Source organism: Ctenocephalides felis, unplaced genomic scaffold (genome assembly GCF_003426905.1).
Source record: "Ctenocephalides felis isolate EL2017-DRISC unplaced genomic scaffold, ASM342690v1 CF-g0.4_SCAFFOLD_01170, whole genome shotgun sequence".
NCBI lineage: Eukaryota > Metazoa > Arthropoda > Insecta > Siphonaptera > Pulicidae > Ctenocephalides > Ctenocephalides felis.
In genome coordinates this window covers 19,368,500-19,391,561 of record NW_020537324.1, presented here as the reverse complement: position 1 = coordinate 19,391,561, position 23,062 = coordinate 19,368,500, and the positions used below count along the sequence as shown (strand labels likewise).

General features: G+C 27.7%; 1 protein-coding gene and 1 pseudogene across 1 annotated transcript in view; one reads left to right on the top strand and one right to left on the bottom strand.

Annotated features, from left to right (window-relative positions):
- LOC113365865 (sodium-dependent serotonin transporter) overlaps positions 1-23,062 on the bottom strand; it is a gene marked incomplete in the record, with an annotated part of 141,604 nt that overhangs the window by 62,580 nt on the left and 55,962 nt on the right.
- Positions 15,069-23,062, top strand: part of LOC113365779 — a 9,550-nt pseudogene continuing 1,556 nt past the window's right edge.

The window sequence follows — 23,062 nt, the reverse complement described above, 5'->3', positions numbered from 1 at the left end:
TGAAAACTTTGCACCCCATTCAGTCTCCAAACAATCGTGATGGCATTACCTGTTTGTATTAATTAATACTCCTTTGTTCACAAAATAGTTGGGTAAGATAGATACAGGTGAATTATTAACTTCTTGTATTTCATAGTTTTGAAATTTTCATCTTAAAATAAATTGTATGTTTATTAATTTTTTGACTATGAAGTTTTTTGTCAGAAAATTCTGTTTGCTAATTAGGTTTATTTGATGTATCAAGTCATTTTGAATAATTTAACATCAAATTAGCAAAAGTATGTGTATGAACCAATATTACACCTTACGTCGACGTATTCTTTCGAAAAATTAAAAAAAAATTAAATTTGATGAACTACGAAAAGAGCTTGCTTGCAAAAGTAAAAGCGAAAATTATATTTTTGTAATAAAAAGTAGCAAATTTTATCAAATGAATTGACATTAATTCTTATTGATTAAGTGTACTATTGATTATTAATATACATGTTTGTTAATTTGTTCATGAATACTATTCGGCAAGTGATATTTGAGTTTGTATTGATTTCATATATGTAATATTTGGTTAGAATAAGAAAAAAAATCAATCAATTTACCAAAAGATATAAATAATTCCATATACTATTGATTGCTAGATGAGATTACAGTCGTAGAATAAAAGACTTTAACGCTTTTGAAATTTTTTTGCATAAACACAAAAATACTATGAATTTAACTATTTTTGGGAATTACATAAAAACCTTAATTTTTTATCAAAATATAAATATGATTATCAAATTAGATAAGACAAAAAGCATTGAGATAGACAGTTTTCTCAAATAAACCAGCAATAATTTTGGCGTACACACACGCACACATACTTCTTACAGTTTTGGTGTCAAATAGTTTAGAATGACTTGAAATGTCAAGATAACATAAAATTAGCAAATCCGATTATCTGCCAAAAAGATAAACATTCATCAAAAACTTATTGATTAATGTTTATCAATTAATGTTACCTTCCTATATGTGAGTTTAAATGTATTAATTATTAGTTAGGGTATGTCAATATTCAAAATTTTATATCACTGAAAGAAAGTAATTTTTGTGCCTCTGGTGGGATATTTTCTTCTAGTATTGTTTGTGTTAAACATTGCCTATTCATAAAATGAAATAAAATCCTATGAAGTTTCTTGAAAATTTCAAGAAAATGCCTTAGAATTTCGACCACTTCTTTCCTCCTAAAAATGTATTTAGTCATATAGCCAGATTTAATTAAACTCTAAGAAACTAAATTGAAAAAATGTGAATTTATAAATAAATAGTAATTGCAATTTTATTCAAAACAAAACTGGAAATCATGAATATTTTCTGTTCTAAATATAGAATTAGATAAACATTTCTTTTCAAAATTTTAAAGTAACTGTTTGGTTTGACATAAAATATTCTTCTCTATACTTAAAAAAACGAATTTCATCAATTTCTTGAAATTAATTTTATTATCACATTAAAGTGCTATATCTTATTCAATAGTTAAGCAAGTAAAATGCAATGTTAAGTTAGCAAGTAAAATGCATAAGTCAATAGTAAAATGATAAGCACAATAGTAAAATGCAAAAGCATTATTCATTTGGAGTACAATAGTGCCATCATATACTATGAATCATAGTCTATCTATACATAATTTGGTATAGTTAATCCATCACTGATTTAAATTTCTTCTAAAATGTTTCCTTTATAAACTGAAGCAAATGCATATTAATTAAGCCATTGTAGATATATGCGTTTGTCAAATATGTAGAGTACGAATGCAAATATTGAATAAGATTCGCGAACCTTGGAGTGGAATGGAGTGTCGGAGCTGCTAATTCTACGATTTCGCTGCCATTAGGTCTGATTGTGGAGCAAACGAAGTTAGGCGTTTATTTGATAAGATATTTGAATAGCGATCCGCACGCGTGTCACGAAACTGCCATTCGGCGCTTAGATCATCTTCAGGATAATACTGATGCCATTTCTGTACAAAATGGACTACATAAGTGATGAAACGATGGCAAAAGTTTATTAATTGATAAAATATTTGCTCTTCTTTTGACTATTGTTACATTTTGTTTTCATTAACATCATTACAAGAGTTCTTCTAGCTCTGCGGAAAGCGCCTGGCTTCTTAATCATGAAGTACGGGGTTTATATCCGTAAGGTCCATTTTTATTTAATGTGAAACATGCTAGCTAGTGAAATTATTCTTTCCCGGTATTGCTGCATAAAGTTGCCAAAATTATATCATAAGTAATAGAAAATTTCTAATGAAAAATATTTCAAATATAATTGACAACCTTTAGATTCGCATCTAAACAAGGCATGTCAAAAATTAACATCACAAGTGCTTTTAGGACTTTTAATATGTGGTCACTATTCGAACCAAAATTAATTTTATAGAATATTTTAAAATTAAATAATTAGTCTACTATAATCTCTCAACTTTAGTATCCCATTAAATCAGTAGGTACAACTTATCTCATATTGTATTATTCTTTATTAATCTGAAGATATTCATATGTCGATTGATCTCGAGATGAAAAGACGTATGACTAAAAGATTAAAATTGTGCAATGTAAATGTATATGATAATTGATTTATTTGACGATAATGTGTGCATTTGTATCAATACCGCAGTCATTTTCCATATCAATAAACCAATCAACTCTTGAATAATGCTTGCCATTTTTTGCTTCTTATTTCAAATCTTATTTATATTAGAATGAAATATATCACAATAATTAGCTAATAAAATTTTCGGAGCATGATTTGATTTTTGTTAAATTTAAGTTAATATTTTTTCAAAAACCCTCAATTAAATAATAATACGCAGATCGACAAAATCAAAGATATCATTGAAATTTTAATTGGATCGACCAAGTTTTTTACATACATTCTAAGTTAAAATTATCAGAAAAAAAGCATCCTCCATTCGCGTAAATTATCGATGTTATTACTAATAGAATCAGGCAGTTTACATTAAGTAGGGGAAGTCCCGTAACGCCGGACGGCACCTAATGACGGACACTCTATTTAACACGTATTATTTAAGCGAGTATAAATCTTTTTATCGCAAAATCACGGTATCACCTAAATATCAATGGAAGTAATTCTACTATATTTATGCATTTACCTTTGAGTGGCATTCAATGATAAAAGTAGTACTTGATTATTATCCATAAAATGGCAGAATAATATTAGATATTTTAAACATTTTAGTAGGTACCATCAAATGAACGAGCATGTCTGTCCCTTAGCACCGGACACTAAGTCTAAGGGACTTCCCCCTACATCCTCAAATTTATCTCATTTTTCTAATTATTATTATGTTACTGCTCTGATTTTTTTTGTAAAAATTCAGATGAGTATTAATATTAAATATTAATCTAAAAAAACCTTATCAAAATTTTGCTAGAACAAGAGAAAACAGAAGTCTGATTGTTTATACAAACATGTAAATGACATAAGGATGCAATTGATTATTATAGTATCATATCCTTCATGCATATAGTTTGAAACAATTGTTCTAACTTTAAATTTTATTCTTTGACTCATCTTTTAGCCTCTTTTCAAATGTTTTTCTCGTAAAAATATTTCTACTAGAAACTATTTTCACCAATTATTTTTTATCCATATGTACAGTTGCCTGAATTTAAATCCTCTTGTCATGAGCAAAAACAAATGTAGAAGAAAATACGGCAGGTTTCTAATGCAAATAATGAAATGCATTTGAACCTGGAGATATAATTGAAAAGGAAATTTATTTTATCTTTTCGGATATGAGTAGAGTTAATAGATGCTTTAATTGAATTATATTTAACACGTATTATTTAAGCGAGTATAAATCTTTTTATCGCAAAATTACGGTGAACAAGTGGTTTAATTTTGATAATGTTCTTTTGAGTATTAGTAAAATTTTTAAATTATCTAATTTTTCACTACTGACTTCATATTTATTTCCTTTTGTCTCGGGGTGTGAGACTCTCCCGTACTTAATGGTTTTTCTGCAGAACTGTTTATTTCGCAGCAGAATCTGAAATGAGCGGGCAAGACGGATTGATGTTATTTATTCCATTAAAAGCGAGTGGCTGTTCGATAAAACGTTAGTTCTGTACAAGACAAAAGCTCAGACAAACTGTTCTCGATTCTCACCCGACGAGATTTGCATTAGAGGTGGCAATTTAGGAAGAATCTCATAAGCTGAGTAGATTTCGTAATACTCTGTCGATTTAGTAAAACATATCTCTGTCTATTTATTAAAACATATTGACTTATAAATATTTCTTGAGAAAAATGTTGAAGCAAATTTAACTAAATATTGTGGAAAATCAAATATTGCCTTGTCTCAATGAATATCTACTTGATAATTTTTAGTCCATTGAAGAAGTTACAAATTCTAAATTATTGTTGGTTTGTTGGAAGTTTTTTTACAAGCAAAAAATGCCTCATAAGAAACCTTGAACTTTCTAGTTCCATTTGGACTTAAACAAATACTATCTGAAATATGTCAGCAATATTTCTTACCAAAAAGTCAATATCCAGAAATCAAAACTCTTTTAGGAGATATTTGTAGCATTTATGTAAATACCAAAATTCATTTCCCATGAAAAGTATTTCTTAGTCTTACATGTTGTCGTCTTAGATTTAGAGGGTTACTATACGGTGGAAAATCAAACATCTACGACGAAAAGCTATTTGCTTATTCTAAATAAATACATATAATAGATTCAGAACAGAGTCTATAACCCCAAGTCGGTTTTATAAGCTCAGCGATATTAATCAAGTGGAGTATTCATGAATCTTCACTCCGTTATTAAATAATATTTAATCAACGACTCTTAATTAAATTTGTAATTTCTATTGTCTCTATTGCCGTTTATTGATACAAGTGCTTCTAGGATACATAAAATTTCCCAATTAAACAAGTAGAAATGCCGTAGGCAGATGTTGGTAATTGCATTAATTAATTAATACCACAGACGGATTAATAATCTGAGAGAGCAGATTAAACCTTTTGATTTCAAGGTTTGTTTGGATGCAACTTGATCAAATTAACATTCTACAAATTTAATGTTACAATTTCATTGATGCTTTCGTAAAAATTTGTTACCTTTTCAAAGAGCTCGCACGTGAGTAAGTGGTTAAAACTACGGAATTTGAATCTAAGGACCCAGGTTCAATAACTGACTCGAGCAGTCTGATGTCAAGCAGTATTCATATAGGTTTTCACTTGAAAATATAGATGATAAATATGTTTGCAAGTGAAACAGAAAGCTTTTACTCGGTATTGGTTCCTGTCATATATATTAGAGTCATTAGTATTATAATTAGTCAACCATTGTGCTTCCTCAAAAGCCATGTTTTCACAATTTATTATACCCATTGCCATAACAATATTTTAAAGAATCTTTTAATTGTCAAATTCTAAAAAGTACAAAATAGCTTAAGTATCAAGAAAAGAGCTGAAATTTCCATCTCACAATATATTCTCAACAGTGATACAATTGAAGTAGAGGCCGCATGAAATGTGTTTCTAAACAAATATATTACAACTACTATGCAAAAATTGTTGATCCTATATAGGTATTCTATCTGCTTCAGGCAATGAATCAGAAAAATGAAATAGATTTATATCTATGGAAAATTCTGATAGAATGTTTGAATACGGACCTATATCAAACACATAGAAACAATTGAAGTGGATGAATGATATAGGACGAAAAATATATTTTTGAGTCTGCATAAGTATGAAAATAATAAAAAAAAAACTAGTGAGGCGCATGGCATCGTGCCTTAAGGCAAATTGCTGGAACTTCCCGTACCAAAAATTATTTTTTTTAAAAAGATTAACATTTTTGAAAAATATTTACTCTGAAAAAATTAGATTTTTGAGAAACTATAAATTTTTGACAAAAATTTACTTTTTTTTTGAAAAAAAAACTTTTTGAAGAAAAATTCATTTTGAAATATTTTTTTGCACTTTTTGCCTCATATCTTCGGAACGGCTGTACCTGCCTTTGCCAAAAACTAATCAGCACGTCTCCTTATCAATACGAATCGAATGTTTTTTGAAAAATTCAAATCGCTTCATCCGTGTTCCCGAAATCGTCGACGAAAATTTGTATCCGCACACATACATCCATTTTTTCTAAGGTATGCCAGAATATTCAGAAACCTCTGAAACGTAAAGATATATAAAAATTTTCATTTTCGATTTTTTTGCGATTACTATAACTTGCCCTACGGGAAGTTAATAAATCCAATTTATATACAGTTTTGAGCTAAACCTAGCTGTGGTATCAGGTAACTTGTATTATCTGCAATCCTTTTATAGAGCAACATGAAAAATAAAAAAACGCTTCAATTGTACATGCAAAATCATTTAATTAGATTTTATAGTTTGAAATGTTATTTCAGTAAAGAAGTAAGAAATTCTATACATACTTGACTGTTTGTCTTGTCGGCAATCATTTTATTTTTCTTAGAATCAAAGATCACCATTTAATTAGTTTTCATAGTGAAATTTTCACTACACTGACTTGACTGTTTTTTCTTTTTATAAAAAGCTTTAATTGTACTTAGAATTAATTAATCATTGTTTAGTTAGACCTTATATTTTGAAATATTTGAGACAGCAATAATGCATTTGTATCGATGTACAATTCTACTTGACTTATATTTAAAGCTGTTTAATAATACATAAAGATTATTAAATTATTGAATTCATATTCGGTATTTAGTTAAATTAGTTTTAAATATTTGAGACGACGCTTTAGTAAAAATACATTCATTTCAATTCAAGTATGAAATTTTCAGTGCACATTCGTGACTGTTTTTGTTATTTTTCAAGCTATATAATTATATTACAATTTGGCATTTTACTTTTTAACAAAATATTGTTTTAAACCTACATTATAACTTAAAAAAACTATATTCTGAAACATCTAATCTTAAGCCATGAAAATTTCAGACAGATACCCAACGTGTACAAGTTAGCTGAAGCTGCGCACTTGTCTCTGCCAATATTTACAGTCTAGTTCAATTTAATGGTTTCCCTAAATGGAATAGATGAGAACGAAACTTTAAATTCAATCGCATCACTTCAGACGTTTATTTTCTGATTCCTTTCACTTTGAATGTTTGACTTCGAGTTAAACTTGTTGAAACTGCACAAGCAAAATGACTTTATGAAATTCAATCGCAACCATTATGCATTTATTAGGTCGTAATTTATTTCTGAGATATAAAATTTATATTCTATTCAATGTATGTTTATATATTTTTATATAAATATGTATGTATAAAAGCGAGAGCGGGTTTTAAGGGTCCGCTGGTTAAAAGGTCCACTACCGATATCTTAAGCACAAATAAAGTTCGGAATTTTTTAACAACAATATTTGAAAGAAGGGGGCAAATGCCGTTTACCTTGATTCTTACGACGTCGCCATCAGGAGATCAACAGAAATGCTTGAAAATCCATAAGAAAAGCATTTTATTTTGTTGTTAGTTTATTGATTGTGAAGCACTGTTGTTTAGTTTACGAGACCTGAATATAATTATTATGTATATTTTTTTAGTTGTTTAGTTCATAAGATGTATTGTTATTTTCAAGATATATTTCACAGTTTCTTCATATAACCTCTATGAAAGCTTACATGTGGGTGGGGTAAAAAAGACCAGCTGAACATAAAATCACTCTGACAAAAGTGTAAACATTAAAAAATAGTAAATAAAAAATAAACCAAGATGAAAAAGCTATTTTACAAAAGATGAATTAAATAAATAGTATTTCCAACTGTGCTGATGGAATACCAGATCGGGGTTATATACTTTAAAAATGCTATTATAATAAAAAATGTGCACACAAAATTTTATTTCACATTGAATAAATAAATAAAATAATTCAGCTATTATTTCACATTGAATAAATATTGCTATTATTTCGTGAAATTCTATTAAAAATTGAAAATAAGACATTGTATCTATTCGCCCGATGGCTGTCTCTTTTTACCCAGTCTATAGGTAAAAAGGGACAGATGACCAATTTTAGAGAAATAGCTAAAAATTAAGAATTCACTGAGAATTTTACTAAACATAGTTCGATAGTTGTTTGTTTGATACGCGTTATGTGTTATGATGTAGTTCATTCGGTTCAGGAAGTAAAATTACTTAATGTGAAACTAGACTTTTGTGCCCCGCCCTGCCATATAAAATATTTGCTAAGATAATATTCTTTCCAATCATAAAACTGTGATATATAAATATATATATATATATATATACATATATATATATATATATATATATATATTAGGGTGGTCCTTAATATGGACATTTTTGAATTTCCTTGCTCTCAAGGGCTCAAATTGGTTCCATTAATTAATAAATAGAAAAAATAATAAATTAATTGATTAGAAACAATTTTCTGAAAGTTTTAGCTCTTAATATTGCCTTTTAGATAGAGCGCAATTCAATCAAAGTTTTGTATGGAAATTGCATGAAAAAATTTTCAAAAATTTTGCAGAGCGTCGAATTTTCAGTAAAAAATGACACGAATTTTTACTTTTAATTCATTTGCCGCTAAATTATACCTAAATCTTTTTTTTAATTTTCAAAATTGTTTCCATGCTATTTCCATACGAAGTTTGATATAATTGCGCACTATCTAAAAGACAATATTAAGAGCTAAAACTTTTAGAGAATTGTTTTTTATCAATTTGGAACCATTTGAGCCCTTGGAAGCAAGGAAATTTGAAAATGTCAATATTAAGGACCACCCTAATATATATTATGGCTTTTCTATTTAGAAATCAATATTTAACCAAATTATTTTTAAGAATTTTTATTCGACTCATCGAGACACCATTATAACTTATATACTCATAAAAATTTCAAAGTCAATTTCTCAAATTCAAATACGCTTAAATTCAAACAATTATTACTACAAATTATTAAATTTTAGGATCTGTATCCATCACAACGAATATAAGTTCAGTTATAAAATTTATTATTTCTTCGCACCAATTAAATCTCAATAATTACGAGAAGTTTATAACGATGCACTCTCTTCATAAACAAAGATACTTTCTCATGGCGACAAAACTTACGAAGAATTCCACGTGCCCTAGAATCGTGTCAAGAAAGAAGAATTAATAGTAAAACTGCGACAGTTGTAAAAAGACGATGCTCGTGTTTTTATCCTGATGGTGTCAATCGAACGTCGAAGAACGTGACGATAGCCGGCGCGACCACGAGATGCTGAATAAACTTTACGGATACACAGATTCGCTACGTAGTCCGATTGGGGGTGATAGATAGGTCTTCGATTATTAGCAATTTCGATATAATATCATTCAAAATATTAAGAGTAACTTCCTATCCAAAAAACTTCTAATACTTTACTCTATTTTTATATGACTTTTTATGCCTATGTTTTTTAAATTTTTAATCTTAGGTTTTTCAATTATTTAATTGTAAATGTAATTGATATAGTTAGTTACTATTTAGATATTTATTATAGTGATATATAGAATGTATTGCAGAAATATATAAACTTAGTTAGCATTTGAGATTTAAGCCATGACAAGATTATTGGCCCTAATAAATTCTTTCATAGTACCTACTATAACTACTAGTACTACGGAATGTTTCCTGTAGTTCTTATTATATTACTCAATTTTTAATGAATTTTCATGCCAGATTAGTTACTCTTTTTTAGAGATATGTAGTGATGTAGAAAAACATAATAATTTTATTTAGAATACTCAATTTGATTCATAAAAATGACATTCGCTTTAACAAAATATTTTCTGGCAATACTATAGTAACTGTCATTCTAGTAGTTATCTATACAGATATATCAAATAAAGTTCACAAATCTATATTTGATATATCTATACGTTTTGCGATATTATTTACATAAAATCACGTTTGTGAGAATTAAGTAGAGATATTTTTTTTATTTATGGCTAAAAATGATTTAATTACATTTTTAAATCCGGGCCGAAAATCGAAAATGAATATTTTTGCATTTCTCGACGTTTTGAAGGTTTTTGAACATATTGGCATACCTCAGAAAAAATGGAGGAGTCTGTGTATTTTGTATGACTGCATCTTTTCGTCCACGTTTTCGGGCGCACGGATCAACCGATTTGAATGGTTCAAAAAACATTCGATTCCTATTGATAGGGAAATGTGCGGATTAGTTTTTGACAAAGGCAGGTCCAGCCGTTATGGAGATACGGAACAAAGAGTGCAGAAAATACAAATCGAGTTTTTGAGAGAATGGTGTATCTGAGTATCCGATTTGAATGATCTAAAATACATTCAATTTGTAATGATTGGGAAAAGAGGTGATTAGTTTTTAGCAAAGGCAGGTCCAGCCATTTCGAAGATACAGAGCTAAATGTGCAAAAAATGTCAGTTCTTGAGAGAACTAAGCATCCGATTTGAATTATTCAAAGAACTTTCTGCTTGCTTCAACAAAATAATTGTTTTCGGAAAAAAAATTTTTGTTTCTAATTTTTTTTTTCAAAAAAATTTTTTTTTGTATATCGAAAATAATTCAGATTTTAATTTTAATTATGTTAATATACTTTAAACAAATAATTTTAACTTTGCAATTCAGTTTATATAATTCTTATAAATATTAATAAAGTTAGAGTGTTTATAATACTCTATTTGAAAACATTTAATATTCCTTAATCATTTCGTTACGGTACAGAAAGTTGCAGCGATTTGCCTTAAGGCACGATGCCATACACCACTAGTTTCCAGTTTTTATTATCGAAAAATTTATCAATCATGACTTTTGTTTTTATTTTTAATTTATATTTATTCAAAGGTTAGAAAAACTTGGTATTCTTTCATGTAACATAACATTGTACGTAGTTGATGACTTCAAAAATAAATATATTTATATTTATGGATAATTTTGATAGTTTATTTTAATGAGTGGATTATGACATTTTACAAAAACATATTTTTGAATCAACACCTATATGCGCCTAAGTAATTATAAAATGAATCAAATTTATATGTATTTTTAAAGTATAATGAATCAACTGCATCGATATATTTCACGGCTTCAAACATCTATCATCTATTTCCATAACTCTAGCTCTGCAAAATGTATCTATTTACTAATCCGCTCCTTCAGGCAAGAATCACGTGAAAGTTCATGGAAACTTTCAGAGATTTGAATAGTGTGTAACTATTCGTGAACACTATTATATTTTCAATCGATTGTGAAATATACTGGACGATTTAATCTTATTCAAACACTATATTGAGATTAAAACACAAATATTAAAATATTGGTTTTGTATGGAAGAAACCTGTTTCCGTTTCGGTAGTGAGTAAATTTTAACGTCGGATTCTATTCAAAATTTCCAAATAGTGTGGTAACAGAATCTATATTAATTTAAGGTTATAATTTAATAACTGAACATTTATATACATATGATATCAAGAGTATGAAAATCATGCAAATCGGAGTTCCAGTGGATAAATTTGTAGTCAAATATATAACTATCAAATATTGAAAGCATAAAAACTATTCAATACTTTGATAATACTTAAGGATTTTGATTGCAAGCAATAATAGGATTTGCTAAATTAATAAAATTCAAGTAAAATTTAAGTAAATTAATTTAATTTACACCTAAATTTGAATTACTACCACTTTTATTTTCAATTCAAAATTAGTTGTTAGAAGAAAATGAGACTATCAATTTTTTGCAAATATTTGTTAATTTATAAAAATATCAATATTATGAAGGAGATTTTTTTCATTAGTTAGTTTATTGGCAGTATGAGCAAAACATTAGCCATATGCATACATATGTACTTATTAAATCAAGTCAAAATTATATTAAATTACTTCTAAACTCTACTTTCATGCTCTTATAAATGCATACCCTCTATATGTCTAATCTTTATCATTAATAAGTTTTTAATTACCAATTTTTTGGTAGTGACTATGGTACTGACGCTTTTAGTTTTATTATTTTTATCCGCAAATTTATTTTACTTCTTTACCGTTTTATGTGCGATTGATAACTAGAGAAATTATAAGGGTGTGTAATATATAATACACATACAATATAGATTATACACGTTATTTAAATATAAAATTTCTAATAATACTTGTTTTAACATTTTAATCATAGATGAATAAACTATTAGTTTATATTACAAATGCATCATTTACTGACAATGAGTATTTACTTAGTATAAAGTGTTGCACAACAGCTCATGAAATTTTGTTAGAATCATTATACACAATCGAAAAGCAATTAATTTCTTCTAAACTCATAACGTTTAGTTGGCAAAAGCCAAGAAAAGTTTGTTGAAAAAAAGTTAAATACAAGAAATATCTTCATTTCCTTTCATGATACTTCTCCTGGCACGTTTCTTTTCACTTTCCTTGTATTCTCTGTCCTCTCTGTATCTCTTGTGAAGAATCACAAAGTGAAAATTTCCCATCTCGTTCCTTGTGCAACGCGACAAAGTAAACACGAGCCACTCGGACTGTCTGTTTTATGTGTAAGTCGAGCGTCCTTTGCCTTGTCACGGATTGCGAGGTACTGACGATAGAAAAAGGACACATTGTAGATACAAATTTAAAATTGAAGTCTTAGAATTGACCAAGATTCCTTTTTCAAATCGATTTGGAAAACTAGTGGTGCATGGCAAGTTGCTGGAACTTCCCGTACCGAAAACTTAATTTTAATAAAAAGAGCTTTAAATTTTTCAAAACTGAAAAATATGATTTGTGAGAATTTTTTGAAATTTTTGAAAAACAAAATGACTCTCTTGAAATTTTTGAATTTTTTTTAATATTCGGAAATAAACTAGAAAATATTCGGAAATAATAGTTATTTAATAATTTCTTCATTTCAACAATACAAAAAAAATGTTATATGAATCATTCAAATTAGTCGCTCCGTTCTCTCAAAAATTGAATTATCATGTTCAGAACTTACGAATCGTAAATATTTGTAAATATCATTTTTTATTTTCGATATTTTTGCGATTGCTATAATATAACTTTCCGTACAAAAAATTAATAATATTTAAAACTAAAGTTGGCAAATATTTGTAGTGCAACGCAATTGGCAAATGGAAACAATACATTAGCACCCTATACCACCTGTATTGTATCAAACATAGTGCATAATTTTTCCATAAATGTGTAATTTTAAATTAATTTTTATTGTGTTTTTTATTAATTAAGTAGTCAATCAGAATATTTCATCAAAATGTAAGGCTATGAGTCTATACCTTCATTTTACACCATTTTTGTTTCTAACAAAATATTCTTTAGTATCCTTCAAGTTCAATTTTAAAGACTTTTGCAAGATACTAAAGAATACACATGTGTATTTATCAAGTTGCACATCATCATGCAAGCATTTGAAATGTATAATTTTAATACATTCTTAGATTGATGTATAGCCTTTTATATAATCATGTATGTGATTGTATGTCTTCAATGGCGTAATGCAAGTTCAATCTAATATCGTGCAGCAGCGATGCCCATTTTCACTTGATACATAGATCAAAAATATGTTTCCAATTGAAAATTGCCCTTTTTTGGGCACTGCGGTGTGAAATGGCAATAGAATACCTCTCTCGCTATTCTTTCCTAAATTGCGTCGAAGTTTAACTAAGCTTACAGACCTGCTCTAGGGCATTATTATTATTATTATTATGTAATTGTATATAAAATCGCACATTCTTTTTCTCGGATTATTTGATTTTTTATGATGAGATATGTCTATTTAATTTTTTCCACCAGCCTCAGTTCAAATCTGCTCTGACTTAGTGATAGCTGTTTAAATACCGGAATGTTTTCTTTGCAAAGTACCTCATTGAGAATCGTAAAGTAGAGAGTTTAATTTTAACCACTTTTCTATATAACTCTCCTAATAAAACAGAGGAATTGGCACAAGCGTTAAAAATTCTGTTTTTTTTCTCAAAGATATATAAGAATTTTATCTTAGTTTCAAGTTTGATACCCACTTCAAATAGCCTGATATCAAGTAGTTGTGATAGTCGGAATACTGATTACTTGAAAATGTAGATCTACAAATGATTTCGAGTAAGAATGACATTGAGATTTAGGCAATGTTGCTTTTAATTATAAAATCAGTATTAGAAAAATTAATATAGATCGTATTATAATTTAGTCATTATGAGCTTTTTAGTGCAACGTGCAACCTAAAGCTTTGGCGAAACTGTGATCATTGTTATTGTGGTAAATATTCATTAATTTTTTACTATAAAAATAATGACAAAATTGCTTCAAGAATTAAGACTTTTTGTTAAACTATGAATTTAAATTATTTAAACTCTTAAAGCCACAAGAAATATTTCAGAGAAATCATTTATTTTTTAAAAGTATGTAAATCGTATTTGTTAATCCATGACTTTTTCTCGAGATTGAAGTGAGTGAAAAAAGTTAATATTTTTACATAAACTACATGAAGTCTATGACTTTTTTAAGAGATTATTATTAGAATAAATCTAGTACAATTTATTTGCTTCATGGCATGTACATTCAATTGAAAGTGTCATTTAAATATTGACCATGTATTATACAAATTATTTTTGTAATTATATTATAAACTTATAAGATAAAAAATGCACTAAAGTGACTTTTCAAGTTTCTTCGAAAAGCTCATTCAATCATTCGACTAAAGCCCTAGGTTGCACATAAATGCTCGTAATATCTACATGAAATAAAAAAATCTAATTATTTTATGACAGTTTATGTGTGTATGTGTATGTATACAAATATACATACACATACACACATGCAATACCTAAATTATTCATGATACATAATAAATAATTAAAATAATTCAATTCTTTGTATATATTGAACGTTGAAATATAATGAATTTAATCCAATCCTCTGCACATTTCATAATTTAACAATATTCATCAATTCTGCGTTCGAATTATAAACACAACCGACCACTCGACCAGATACACCAAAGATGAATGCTAATCAGAACTAATAGCAGAAAATTCCATCAATATTCTTAATGAATCGCTTTCCAGGTGTGGGCTACGCGATCTGTCTGATTGACATATACATGGGAATGTACTACAACACGATCATAGGATGGGCAGTTTACTATCTGTTTGCATCCTTCAACTCGGAATTGCCTTGGACGAAATGCGGGAACAGCTGGAACACGCCGTTCTGCACCCCGGTCACTAATCCCCAATTGGAAAACTCCACCAGCCCGGCCGCCGAGTTCTTTGAGTAAGTAATAAATGATATTTTTTATTTATTATGAAGTGGTAATAAATATATTTTTTATTTATATATTATTCTATATTTATTATTATTATATCTATTATTATATATTATATATTATTCCAAATAAAATATGGAATTTATTTTATATGCGCTTGTGACTATATTTTTCACAAACCATTAGAAAATGCTTAGTATTCGTATAATTGATTTATACCTTATTTTTCTCCAAAATATAATCAAATTATAGTTACTTATTACAACTACATTCACTGATGTTTTTTTAATTGTCATCGTTCTATATTACGAAGATATTTAGTAGGTAATTTTTTTGACATCATACTTAGCGTGTGGCTTATTAAGAGGGCAACCTGTAGTTGTTCTATTCTAGATGTACCATCAGTATTTTTGACATCAAATATTTTATGCAGCCATGCCCCAAAAAACTGCTTTCACTTCATATTTATGATCTCAAGTGAAAAATAAAACTTATTGATTTACAATGACTGGTAGTTTGATGTAATAAATACTTACAATAATGTATTTTAAGTTTGTATTTTATTGTATCAGTGATGATACAAAATCATATGTCAAAACTTAAGTAAACCAAAGATGCTCTAGAATGTTTTAATTTTTTACTTCATGCTATTCAAAATTTAATCTATTCTATTTCTGCAAAATAAATTGTACAAATATATTGCTTGCAATAGAAATCATATTATTAGGCTACAAAGCATTTTATCAACTTTGTATGCGTTTAAATGGTTATTTTCTATTGGATTCAGATTTTTAATCCAATTTTTTTAATTAAAATGAATATGCTGCATGATATCAGATTACCCAGAAAACCACAAAAATACTGAAACATATGTATCTTACTAAACTAAAACAATATAAATAAAAACAGATAAATTTTCTTTCTTCAAATTATTGTTATATCCATCAAAATAGAAATTTAATATATTTTTATATTTAAAGTCATGAAATTTAATAATTGAGTGAAGTGAATTTATTCATTATTATTAATTATTCATATTCATTTTTGATTTATGAGATTACACGATGTCATTTTTTCTAATTTAGCCTTAAAAGTTAAGACAAAGTAAGCAAAAGTATTCATATGATACTCCTAACTCAATTCAAAATACTCCTAATAAATACTCCCTATTATATGGCTTGCAAATTATAAAAATATTTTAAACCCAGAATTTTAAAATATTCAGTTTATTATGATAATCCTCAATATAATATTTTATCAATACAGCGTTACAGTCGATAACTGATTTTAATTATATTGCTTTTAATTTTATTCATCTTGAAAAGCTAAGACGCGAATGATTTTTCTGTCGATCTGCAAAGTAATTAAAATCAAGACATTTTTAATAATTTCTTGTTAATGAATATTTTATATCTTCGTTAATGCACTTTTACAATTTTAATCCTGAAGGATTATGAAGAAATGGATTTAGAACGTATTTCCTTATTTTATACTATTTTTCAGAGCTAAACCAAGAAGAAATTTCTCATGCTCTACTAGATATGCCTTGCTAGATATAAACGTACCTATGTCTTTTACAAAAATATTGCCACAAGTAAAATAATTATTATAAACTATAATATTATTAGCAAATGTAAAAATTCTGCAATTGTTCCTTGTGAGTCCAATTTAACAAAATCTGACAAAATACTTTATATAAGACAAACAACTTAGTACCTACACTATTTAATTTTATTAGTGCATATACTACTGCAATGAATTTACTTGTACAAAATACATGTAGATATTCTATATATTGTGTGAAATTATTGAAAAAAAAGAATTTTAAAAATACGCACAAAATACATATATAACTTATATATTTGTGTGAATATATTGAGAAGTCGTCAGAATTTCAAAACACACAATTTTGAAAAAAAATATAAATATATCCTAAAATCTTGCCTATATGTCTCGAATGCTTTCATCTCACATGATAAAGAACTTGAATGTCAAACCATTGTTTGACAGCTGTAAATAAATTTTAATGCAAGGTGAAAACATTGAAAAACACAAAATATTTAATGAAAAATCACTGATGCGTTTATTATTGACTTTCAGGCGCAACGTACTAGAAAAATATCGTTCAGATGGGCTTGATATGATGGGACCTATCAAACCATCCCTCGCCCTTTGTGTTTTTGGAGTGTTCGTCTTAGTTTATTTTTCGCTCTGGAAAGGTGTGAAAAGTGCTGGAAAGGTAAATTGAGATTTTCTAATCATTGGTATAGAACATAATTTTCTCATAGTGGTGGAACAAACTATAAAAAACACGTCTTAATAATCCTAACATTATTCGACATACTTAATATTTTAAATAGAAGATGCAAGAACTTTTTGACATGTTAAATAATTAATAATAATTGATATTTACCTATTTAGAAAAAAATATGATTTTTAAAATTCAAACACTTTTTGTAGGACTAAAAAAAATTTGGATATTTGCCTAGAACATAGCCTCTCAAACTTCTAAGTTTTGGACAATGGATTCTATGACCACGTTAGTTTCGAAAAAAACGAAAATAAATATTTAATTATAAGAAATGGCGTAGCCGATCTTTGCGAAAAACTAGACGGTTATAAAACTTTTCGAATTGGAATAAAATTTTTTGCAAAAATTTTGCACTTTTTTGATTATGAAAAAACGTCTTGGACAATCGTTGTAAAAAACATGACAAAAAAGTAAAGCAAGGCTTCATCGAGTTACATCGAATGGCTTAAAAAAAATTAAAATTAAAAAGCGCTTGAAAAGACGTCGACGAAAGGAAATTACAATATAGATTTTGATGAAAGTATTCTATTCTATTCAAATTTAATTAATTATTTTTATGTATTATATTTTATATAAGAACAATATGAATTATATAAACACTTCTATATTATTAAATAATTTGAACTATTTTATTAAAAATGTTTGATATTTATTTTTAGTTTTAAAAAAATTTAAATATCGTACTTAAATATCGTAATTTATATCATATTATTCTTTAGAAATAAATATGTTCATAATTAGAATTTTTGTTCTGACAGAGTAAATTATATTGGCAGTTTTTTATAATTAATTTTATAATTTAACCCAACCTAATAATATTATAAACAGGAATATATTATTCTAACATAAAATATTTGAATATTGCACTTAAATCAATATAATAATGTAATATTTATTAAACAAACTTCGATTGATAATGTATCAGACATTTAGCTTTTTTTTATGGAAATTAGAGTACTCCTTGAATATGAAACTATTGTTATTAAGTACGAAAAAATCTATGAAAACAGGTTTTGCGAATTATTATTCTATACATATCTTATTATTTGATAAAATTTAAATATACTATTAGTTATAATAATCAACATTTTCTATAAGAAAACTTCTCAAAATATGAGCTTTAGTGAAAAATTTAATACTATAGTATAAAACTCATTTTATAAAATATTATGGATTGAGTTAAGCCTTTGTTCATTTATATAGCATAGAAATTCTCGACGTCTTTATTTTCTCATCTATTTTTTAGTAAAGTAACAGTAGTTTTAGCTTCAAATTTTTAGGAGGTAGTCTACTCTGGTTATTCGTGGCTATTTTCCGAACCGCAATATCAAGTGATACTAGGATATATATTTTTTATTAAAAATATAACCATTTTGATCGCATATGAGCAATACTTAATTCTTGCACGTTAATATATAAAAACAAAAGAAATAAAATTTTATCAGGATTAAACTTCAAATAAGAAAATAAAATACATCACAACTTTTCTCTAACTATTACAAATAAAATTTCATTACAGGCATAAAGTTATTCAGTTATTTCCTTTAATGAACAATTTCATATAATTGCCGATAAATTATTTTCTAAAGATAAAAGTTTCCGTTTGTATATTATATTGAATTCGCTTCACGGTTTGATAAAGGCATAAAGTAGGCGAAGTAATCAACGAGACAATCACTATAAATTCTCACAAGTCAATGAATTCAACAACGAAGAGTTGAAAAGCAAATTACTGGAAAAATACATAAATTAACTCATTTAACTTCAATTACTTAAATGAACCGAGCCAATAATAATGATTGAAATGTAAATGGTAACAGAATCACGTAAATCTTCAAGAATTATAATACATTTATATAAGAAAAATAGAATTTATTAGACTATATTTGCAATATCACAAACATTGGGAAATTGTTGTTATAGGTAGAAAATATAACTAATTAAATATAAAGACTATCTTTTGAAGAATGATCTAGAAGCGTTTCCAATAGAGTAATAAGCTCAAAAAATTATTTGTTACCAATTCTCCAATTTTTTACTTTCCGAAGAAAATCCCATTTGCTAACTTTGTGATTTATTTGATGTTTCAAATCATTCAGGACAATGTGGCACCAAAAGTAGAAAAAAATGTGTGATTTTGCATATGAGCCAATTGAAATTTCAATATTAATACGTTCAACTATCTTAGCTAACATACTGTATTAATTATTTTTAGTAATAATTTAAGACCGCCCATCTGGCGATAATTTATATTTACATATAAAAATAGTTAAAATGAAGTACTTTTTTATTCTACTGATAGTATTTCTTTCCATTCTATTAGATTTTTTTTCATTCCATTAGATTTTTTTTATTCTAATTTATGGATAATAATAGATAGATCCTCTTATTGATATTTTAGGATTTTGGTGATTTCTCATTATATATTCTGAAATATTTAGTTCCGTATATAGTACTATTTAGTCATTTTCAGATAGTTTTAATATATTAGAAATTCATTATGACACTTCGAACAAATGATTTATACCTTCTCATATTTCTATATTACTATGTAAACATTTCTGGCAAACTGTTATAATGAGAACGAGATTTTTTGCCAGAGGTTTTTTTTTCATTAGAGCCGTAGATTTATAATCAATTATATAATTATACTATATTCATTCAATTTTCTATTATATTAGGTGGTTTGGGTAACAGCTCTAGCCCCATATATAGTACTTCTAATCCTTCTCGTCCGAGGTGTATCTTTACCAGGAGCCGCTGAAGGCATCCGTTACTATTTGACTCCGGAGTGGCACAAACTTCAAAACTCAAAGGTTAGCTCCAAACATTTATTTAATTCTTTAAAAACAAAAGCCGAAGGTATATTGTTTTAAATACTTCTCAAGGTCTGGATAGACGCCGCCTCACAAATCTTCTTTTCACTGGGACCAGGATTCGGCACCCTGCTGGCATTGTCTTCGTATAATAAATTCAACAACAACTGCTATCGTGATGCTATTTTAACGAGCAGTATCAATTGTCTTACGAGCTTTTTGGCTGGATTTGTTATCTTTTCAGTACTTGGGTAAGTTCTACACTTCTTAAGTCTCTGATGAAAAGGATTATTAAATCCATAGATATTACATGGTACACTTCTTTAAGTCTGGTTTCATAATTTTTAATATTTATACAATATTTAATTAATGGCAAAATTTATATTAAATAATATACACATTATTATAGTAATAAGATTTAACGATTGCTGGAAGTTATTACGATGCTAAGATGCTATGTTCTTTATATTGTGTGAAAAATTAAATGAACACACATCTTTAGGTTCGGTTTATTAATATTTAAATATTTAGACAATATCAAGAGCTGTAATCAATTGTATTTTTTTATTAAATAACTAGATGACCCGACAGACGTTGTCCTGTACCCATGTCTACAATTTTTTAATATAATATACTATTATTTGCCGTTTACCTAAAAATAATAATTATTGTTTTTTAAATTACTCTTCACGCCAAAATGCATATACATTTATAACATGAACTATGTTAAATGCAGAATTGCTTTAAATAAAGTGATGAGTATCACTCCCACATTTTATTGGAAATTGAAGTCTTTTAAACGGTCTAACCTACCCATTACCATAACATAACACTGGTACATCATGTTGGATTAAATTAATTTAATTTTTTATTATTTAAGATATCCAAAATTGCATCTTAAACTTCTCCTAATCGATATCGTGAAGGGCGAATTGTATGTATTCATCTTTACTTTCCTATTTGTTGTTATAAAGTGAAATTTTTACGAAATTTAAAAATATTGTGGAAAGATTAGTAAAAGATGCAAAGAAATTATATATTGAAAAAAAACTATATTGAAAATTTAATACCCGAATCTTGTGTTGGCGCCCCCTAAGGCGTGCACTCGTATATTTTGCATGCACTGCATTAAAGATAGGATCTGCCCTGATTAACACTTAATTTCATATTTTAAGTGAATTAATTTGTCATATCCTCTTCATATGTGTATCATTCAATCAGACATTTCATTTTTCTTATTCATAATCATAAGTTAATTATACATATTCTAATATTGTCTAGATTTATATGTGAATTGAAATTTTTGGAAGATCATAGTTTTTATTTGGTTTCAATGCATGTCGTTTTTTACAATATTTCACATTAATTTCTACAATTTTGCACATACATCCCAGTACTTTATAATCACATACATCCTAGAAAATTTCCCTAACAAACTTCAGAAAGATTTATCAAAATCCGCATAATCGTTTAGGAGGAGTATACAGTGAGTGCTTGTAATTTAATAGGTGATAACTTTATATAATAGCAATAAAGCTCAAATTTATTCTACGTTTTAGTTAGAAAACGTTTGTTTGAGAAAAAGAACAGGGCTGTTTTTAGGGTTTTCCCGGCAATTATTCATTTTTTCTCGCCGTAAGAACCATCTTTGGACTTCAACGAAGATTTTAAAAAAAGAATTGAACAAATTGGTCCTGGCGTTGCTGAGTTATGCACTTACCAACACATTTTGCGATTCATTTTTATGTACGAGTATAAGAAGATATCCAATGATACGTTGTCATATAATAGTTTGTAAATTAATTTCAATAACAAAGATTACATTTATCCCATTATAAATTAAATATTAATAATATTATGTTTTTATCTTGTAATTTGCAATTACATCAAAACTGGTAAAAAGTTTGAACTGACCTATGTTGTCGCATTGGAAATGAAATAGATAAATGATGATTTAAATTGAAATCGTATTCTTGAGTCCCAATCTCACAAAGTTTTACTGTATACAAATCAAGCGAAAGGTGTTCGAAAGATGTTGAAGTTTTGTACTATATTTTTTTACCAATTATGCTTTTATTATTTAACCAGGTTCTGTCTAATTTCTAATTTGATACCAAGAGTGAATATTTAACTGTGTTTTGGCTTCTGCTTTAAATTTTTATTGATTTATAATACTTTTTTTCCAGGTACATGGCCCATGTTCAAAACAAATCGATCGAACAAGTTGGCTTGGAAGGCCCTGGTTTAGTTTTCATAGTGTACCCCGAAGCTATAGCAACCATGTCAGGCAGTGTCTTTTGGTCCATTCTCTTCTTTTGATTCTTTTTGATGCTGATTACCTTGGGCTTGGACAGCACTTTTGGAGGATTAGAAGCAATGATCACAGCTCTCTGTGATGAGTACCCACGCGCCTTGGCAGAAGACGAGAATGGTTCGTCATGGTCCTCCTGGTGCTGATCTATATTTGCGCGCTGCCAACATGCACTTACGTAAGTTTTTGTTTATTATTTTTGTTAGTATATTATTTCACAAATGTTCTCCTTGAATTTACTCTGCAGCTTAATATTATAACGTCCTTCTGCCTTGCCCTATATTTTTCGCTCCCTGCATAAGTAGGCTTAACTTATGTATCGAGATCAAAATATATAGGT